Below are 7919 nucleotides of genomic sequence, written 5' to 3'. Positions count from 1 at the left end.
CTGCAGATTTTAAGAATCGATACAGCCACCTTAACAGCTTAATATTGAGCTTCCCTTACTTTGTATGTTGGCAGTCAACAAAAGTGAGAATTTCTGAAACAAGCTAAATAGGATTAAAAAGCAAAACGCTGTCCAGGTAACAACAGAATTGCTGCTTCACAACTTTTGCCCAGTTCTCACCTGTTGTCTTACAAAAACCCCTCATCTGGTAAGTTTTAGTGAAAACCTCTAGCGACTGTAACAGACTTTTCTCAACCCAGCTCTAGATACTAAGTATCAGAAACAAGGCTTGTGAAGTGGATGTGTCCACAGGAAAGTGCAGTGTTTCTACTGGAGGTAAGTGTCAAGTTTCCTCTCCATGTTGCCAAAGGAATCTGCTCCCATGTAATCAGCCTGGCCCTGTTCCCACTGCTCCTTCCATTCTTCTGATGATACAAAAGCTGGGCCATAGCGGGGATCTCCCCGAGAGAGATGTGATATGGCTCCTGAGACATCTTCCACATTTATGTATGAGCAGTTGCCTTTGACAAGGCCAAATTGTTGAAGTAGAGGTAAAATGATGGTGGTAAAGATGTTCCACCAGGATGAGAAACTCTGAATGAGTCATGTTGTGATGGTGGGACTCACTTGACACTTTTTGTTTTGGGATCATAATTCCATGGTTTGCCTCGTCCCAGGAAATGCACAACTTTGGCACTTCCGCCAAACACTTTAAATGCTGGGAGGTAGGAATATATAGAGACGCGACTTAGGCTATAAATAAACAGCAGGTGTTTTCTGATATCTGTTGTTGCCCAGCTGTTAAAAAACGTGTTCTGTGTGCTTTGTTCCCCACCATCAAAACTACCTTGCTCAGAAGCAAGATGCAACAGCTGATTATATATTTCAACTGAAGGCTGATAAATTCAGAATTGAAGCAGTCAGACTACCCTGGGTCAGGTGCTGCTGACAATTCTTCTCTCTCAAAAAGATCATCAATATTTGCTGGGACCAGAGTATCTGCATCCATGAATACACATTTTGAATAATATGTAAGCGACCAGCAGTGGAGCTTTGTCAGCATGACACCCAACTGTGACCTCTTCATTAAGCTTAGATGAGCAGAATCACCGCTGTCCAAGACATCTACCATGATGACTTCATCAAAGACTCTCTTTCAAACTTTTCTCATGGAGTCTGAGACCTGTAGGGTGGGGAGCATGACTAGCCTCCTGGTGGTCCTGTGCTGTTTCAGAGATGAGTCCGGGACCAGGGCACCTTTGGTGTAGGCATCATTTGTGGTCAGTGTCACAAAGGCCTGATCTGTCATGGTGCTGCCAGAGGTGCAGGTGGGCCAGGGCAGCCACAGGCTGGTGGCTCAGAGAAGCCAGTGCCTGGAGGGAGTGTGGCCAATGAGGAGGCACGGTGGGACTTAAGTTGCTTATTATATGTACTCCCAACTGCTTGTTGAAACTAAAGTGAATCCTCCCTTAAATAAGGTATCAACTAGAACCTCAGGTCATCTCTATAGTTTTTAAAACACAATTTTCCATTTCAAAAAAACTATGCTGATAAAAATATAAGAAGTGACTGATAATCAAGAGAAAAATCAGACAATAGAAACAGACCCACAAGAGATCCAGGTATGGAAGTTATCAGACACAAACTATAAACAGCTGTGATTAATGTTTGCGAAATTAAATGACAAGATAGCTTCAGCACAGATGTGGAAGTCATAAAAAATTAAAGTGAATTTATAGAAATATATACAATAACTAAAATTAAGAACACAATAAGTAGACAACAGCAGATTAGGCCAGGCGCGGTGGCTCATGCCTGTAATTCCAGCACTTTGGGAGGCCAAGGCAGGTGGATCATGAGGTCAGGAGATCGAGACCATCCTGGCTAACATGGTGAAACCCCATCTCTACTAAAAATACAAAAACTTAGCTGGGCATGGTGGTGGGCACCTGTAGTCCCAGCTACTTGGGAGGCTGAGGCAGGAGAATGGTGTGAACCCAGGAGGCGGAGATTGCAGCGAGCCGAGATCACGTCATTGTACTCCAGCCTGGGCAACAGGGCAAGACTCTGTCTCAAAAAAAAAAAAACCCAGCAGATTAGATATAGCTGAAGGGAGAATTTGTGAATGAGAAAAGAGGCAGAAAAAAATATTGAGATGAGCATGAAGAGAGAGAAGAATATAACACTTTAGGAGGCCAAGGCAGGTGGATCACTTGAGCCCAGGAATTTGGGACCAGCCTGGACAACATAGTGAGACCCTGTCTCTACAAAAAAAAATTTTGAAAATTAGCCAGGCAGATGGCTCATGTCTCTACTCCCAGCTACTTGGGAGGCTGAGGTGACAGGATTGTTTGAGCCCACGAGATTGAGGCTGCAGAGAACTGGGAACACACCACTGCACTCCAGCCTGGCAACAGTGTGAGACCCTGTCTCAAAAAAAAAAAATTATAAAATAAACAAACAAACATAGGAGACAAATGTGATTTGGTGAAAAAGGTCTCACATTTATGTAATTAATGTTCCAGAAGGAGGAGAGAGAGACAATGAAACAAAAGCAATATATGAAGAAATAATGACCAAGAATTTTCCAAGCTAATTAAAGACCTCAAACCACATACTCAACAAACTCTACAAACTCCATTGAAGATAAATACAAAGAAAGCCACATCTAGACATATCACACTAAAACTGCTTCAAAGCAAGACAAAAGACAAAAATTGTACACTGCATAAGAAAATAAAATTCAACTTTTCATTCCAAAGTGGTTACCTAGGAAGGCTAACTGGTTTTGTCTCCTTACCAGGTTCTCTGCCTTCACTTTTCCTCCCTTCTAAACCATTCTCCAAATTGAGTTAGGTTGATCTTTCTACAATTTAAGTAGCATCATTTCTGTCCTCTGCATAAATGTTTCTGTGACTTTCCATTCCCTCAGAATAAAGTTCAATTTCCTTATTGCAGTTTAAGCGGCCCTCTTGGAACTGGTGTCTGTCCACCTTCTTAGCTTCTTTTCTCACTACTACATGTTGAATATCTCTCATCGGAAATGCTTGGGACCACAAGTTTTTCAGATTTTGGACATTTTTGGATTTTGGAATATTTGCATATACACAATAAGATATCTTAGGAATGGGACCCAAGTATAAACACAAAAGTCATTTGTTTTATACAAATCTTATTTTTATTTATTTATTTTTTAGACAGAGTCTCACTCTGTCACCCAGGATGGAGTGCAGTGGTGTGATCTCGACTCACTGCAACCTCTGCCTCCTGGGTTCAAGCGATTCTCCTGCCTCAGCCTCTTGAGTAGCTGAAACTACAGGTGTGTGCCACTACGTCGGCTAATTTTTTTTTTGTATTTTTAGTAGAGATGGGGTTTCACCACGTTAGCCAGGATGGCCTTGATCTCCTGACCTTGTGATCCACCTGCCTTGGCCTCCCAAAGTGCTGGGATTACAGGCATGAGCCACTGCGCCCAGCCTTTATACACACCTTATACACCTAAGCTGAAGATAATTTTATTTATTTATTTATTTATTTATTTATTGAGATGGAGTCTCTCTCTGTCACCCAGGCTGGAGTACAGGGGAGCGATCTGAGCTCACTGCAACCTCCACCTCCTGGGTTCAAGCAATTCTTCTGCCTCAGCTCCTGTGTAGCTGAGCTCACAAGTGTGCCACCATGTCCAGCTAATATTTTTTTTTTTTTCAGATGGAGTTTCACTCTTGTTGCCCAGGCTGGAGTGCAATGGTGCAATCTTGGCTCACTGCAACTTCCATCTCCTGGGTTCAAGCGATTCTCCTGCCTCAGCCTCCCGAGTAACTGGGATTACAGGCAACCACCACCATGTCTGGCTAATTTTTTGTATTTTTAGCAGAGGCAGGGTTTCACCATGTTGGCCAGGGTGGTCTTGAACTCCTGACCTCAGGTGATCTGCCTGCCTCGGCTTTTCAAAGTGCTGGGATTACAGATGTGAGCCATCACTCTCTGCCTGAAGATAATTTTATATTAAGTCAATGCAAAAGTAATTGCAGTTTTGCCATTAAGAGCAATGGCAAAAACTGCAATTACTTTTGCACCAACCTAATACACATTTTTAATTTTATGCATGAAACAAAGTTCGTATACATTGAACCATCAGAAAGCAGAGGTGTCACCATGTGAGCTACTGATGTAGACAATCTGTGATTATCTGGCATCACCATCACTCCTGACTATGAATATGTATGCTACCAATAAGCAATTTTTTTCTTATACCATTCACACTTAAGTACTTAACAGTAAAAAATATGGCATATGCTTAATACAGTGAAAGAATAATGTGTTCAGCATACCTAAACAGGGCAGTATCATCCCCAGAATACCTATATTAGCTGTTAAACAACAACAATAACAAACAATGGCAGGCTTTCAGTTTCCACCCATGTTTTGTCTGCAATCTATCACATGAAGTCAAGTGCGGAGTTTTCCACTTGTGGCATCATGTCAGCACACAAATTTTCAAATTTTGGGGGCTGGGCATGGTGGCTCACACCTGTAATCTCAGCATTTTGGGAGGTCGAGGGAGGCAGATCACTTGAGGTCAGGAGCTTGAGATCAGCCTGGCCAACATGGTGAAACCCCGCCTCTACTAAAAATACAAAAATTAGCCGGACATCGTGGCAGATGCCTGTAATCCCAGCTACTTGGGAGGCTGAGACAGGAGAATCGCTTGAACCTGCGGCAGAGGTTGCAGTGAGCCGAGATGGCACCACTGCACTCCAGCCTGGGTGACAGAGTGAGACTCCAAATCAAAAAAAAAAAAAAAATTCAAACTTTGGACTGGGTGCAGTGGCTCACATGCCTATTATCCCAGCACTTTGGGAGGCCGAGGTGGGAAGATCACTTGAGCTCAGGAGTTTGAGACCAGCCTGAGCAACATGGTGAAACCCCATCTCTTAATAAGAAAACAAAAAAGAATAAGAAAATAAATTTTTTTCCCCAGATTTCAGGTTAGGAATGCTCAATCCATCTCTCTCTAGAATTCTATACTCCACTGGCTTTTAATTCATCCAAATTGTTTTATTTTCACCCACAACAGGACCTTTGCACATGCTGTTCCTGTTCTTTTGAACTTTCTCTCCTTATTTCATACTCCTTTTCCTGGCTTTCCAACCTTATGTCAGATTATAGTTTGAATGTCATCTTCTCTGGGAAACTTTTCAATTTTCATAGACTTGGTAATTACCCCCACAGAGGGCAAGAATTTGCCCCTTATGTCCTGAAATTCCCCCATCAAAGTACCTATCATGCTTTATGACTATTATTTGTCGATTTCCCTTTATTATAGACGGTAAGTTCCAAAGGGGCAGAAATTGTGTAATGTTTTTCTCACAGTTGTCTCCCTAGTCCTCAGCCTGGCTCAAAGTAGATATTCAATAAATAATCTGAAAAACTACTTATTAACATTAGAAAACCCTCAGTCTTCAAGATAATTCATCATATCTTACTTCTAGATGTAGCTATTTTTTTTCTTTTTCCTTTAGAACCTTTCTAGAGGAAGAGGTATGGGAATTGAATGTAATTTAAATTTTTAAAAATCTTCTCAACATTTTCTAGATTTTACTGCAATAAAAATAAAAATGTAAATGAAAATTATGAATATTCATATCATAGGCCCCACCCCTGCTATCCCAATTCCACAGTTTGAAGTACTCACTCGCTTTCTTATATGCAAAAAAAGTATGATTACACTACTCGCATCCTCAAATGACACTCTGCCTTTTCAGTCACTCCAGGATCCGGTTCCAAAATGGACTTCCTTGTTTTTTGTGGCCTTTTGTGGCTCCTTTCCAGTTTTTATCACAGACTTTGTTTTTCTCTGCTTCCTTCTCTGCTTCCTCTTCTCAGCTAAGCACAGCTTCCTCTGTCATGTTCTATAAACCTGCCACCGTTGATGAGTCTTTTAACGTGCCATCTGATTCAGTTGGCTCTCTCATGACCTCTTAGATTCAACCTCAAATTTTAGTGACAATTTTTTCGTTACCTGTTACTTCCTCTCTCCTGGTAATTCATTTCTTAGTCACTAACTCTTCAAACACAAGGCAGAATTGAATGCCCTCACTTTGCCATCATCAAATTTTTGTTTGTGCCAAGAATAGTACCTGGCACCTAGTAAATAGAATCATTTTTATTCTATTTATTAAATTTATTGAATATATTATTTATTGAATTATTTATTGAATAAATTTATTCAGATAAACATTTAAAACTTCATTGTGTACCTAGAAGTTCATACTTAATAAAATTTTATTTCAATATATACATTGTGACTCAAACCAATTATAGGCATTCCTTCTTGTCATTGTTGTTCAGAAGTATGAGAAGGTTTCCTTTTGTTACTTTTAATTCAAAAATTAAGAGACTTTATTTGCTTTGGATATGAGGTCTAGGCTTTATAATGTCGCATTTAATGGAAAAAACAAATACAGTAACTTCATTTAAAAGTAAACAATAGTGACAAATCCACCCTGTAAATCAAATTGCTGGTGTTTATAAATATAGGTGGCAATTTACTAGGTACGAAGGGTTCGTGGTCCAGGGGAAAATATGCCAGCAGAGTGCAGAGACAATGTCTGGGTACTGGCACTAATTTAACATTTGGTGTATGTGGAGATCTTAGTGAGTGCTGGTTTGGCAACAGCAGGGGCTTGATGGGATGAAAAAGAAAGGTTAGTTGGATTTCAGGTTCAGGAAGAAACCAGGATGAGGACATTACAAGATGAATTCAGCAAGTATGTAAGAATAGGCATAGGAGATGAACTCAGCAAGAACGAAGGAGTAGGTATCTGAATCTTGGGAAAGGGTGGGAAAATAACCTAGAGAACTATGAATTGAAGGAAATTGAAGAGGAAAAATAGCAAGGACTTAGGCCCAGGACAGCTTTGAATGCGGCTCAGCACAAATTCGTAAACTTTCTTAGAACATGATGAGAGTTTTAAAAAATTTAATCAGCTATCATTAGCGTTAGTGTATTCTACGTGCTTTCTTAGAAAATGATGAGAGTTTTAAAACATTTCATCAGCTATCATTAGTGTTAGTGTATTTTATGTGTGGTCCAAGACAATTTTTCTTCTTCCAATGTAGCCCAGGGAAGCCAAAAGATTGGACACCGTTGGCTTAGATAGTGGAAGTCAAGGGAACTAAAGATATGGCCCCAGAGTGCCAATGCCAAAGGTGAGAGAGAAGAGAAAGCAAAGAAAGCAGGCCTTCAAAGGGCTAGACGGATGCTCAAAGGTGTAAAGAAATAGGGATAGGATGCTGCCCAAGAGGCAGGGACAAAGAATCAGAGCCAAAGACTGCGGTGAAAATGTGGGAAGGCGATGTCCACGATGTTCGAACGAGTCTGTGGTCGAAGTAACAAGAGTCTGGGTTTCTGGAGGTTTTCACAGAGAACTGGGATTTAGATTTCGGGCTGAAAAAATACATTTTGGACTCCCAGGGGATTTCAGGGTAAGAGTTCGGTAGAGTTCAGTCAGTTTGGCGGAGACAGGTGGTCAATCTTGAAAGGAAAATTCGGACGGCTGAGAATTAATTTCAACGGGTTTAGGGTGATTTCGGCAAGGGCTGGCGGGGCTAGGGTCGAGTGTCAGTGAGCGTGAATTTCAGCTCAGGTGGTCCACGCGTCTGGTTTGGGCAGGAATTTCTGTAGGCAGCCAGGCGTATTCAGGCAGCGTTGCGGGTGAATCTGCGTGGGATGAGGGTGGATTTCCTTCAGGACTGCGGTGCATTTCAGGCCGGGGTGTAGGTGCCTCACAGCCGCGGCGAGGGAATTCCCTCTAGGATGCGGGAAGGCTGGTCGGGCGGCGCCGGCCAGGGAGGGGAAGTCCAACGGGGGCTCGGAGAGGCTCGGGGGACTCGGACCGAGGGAAGCCGCGTCGCGG

At 41.8% G+C, this 7919-nt stretch overlaps 1 pseudogene; it reads right to left on the bottom strand.

Moving 5' to 3' along the window:
- Window positions 1-327: 327 nt before the first annotated feature.
- Window positions 328-1309, bottom strand: LOC105534907 (annotated as a pseudogene).
- Between the last annotated feature and the right edge of the window lie 6610 nt (window positions 1310-7919).

This window comes from Mandrillus leucophaeus, unplaced genomic scaffold (genome assembly GCF_000951045.1).
Source record: "Mandrillus leucophaeus isolate KB7577 unplaced genomic scaffold, Mleu.le_1.0 Scaffold14, whole genome shotgun sequence".
In the NCBI taxonomy this organism is placed as follows: domain Eukaryota; kingdom Metazoa; phylum Chordata; class Mammalia; order Primates; family Cercopithecidae; genus Mandrillus; species Mandrillus leucophaeus.
This window is presented reverse-complemented; position numbering and strand designations above follow the sequence as displayed.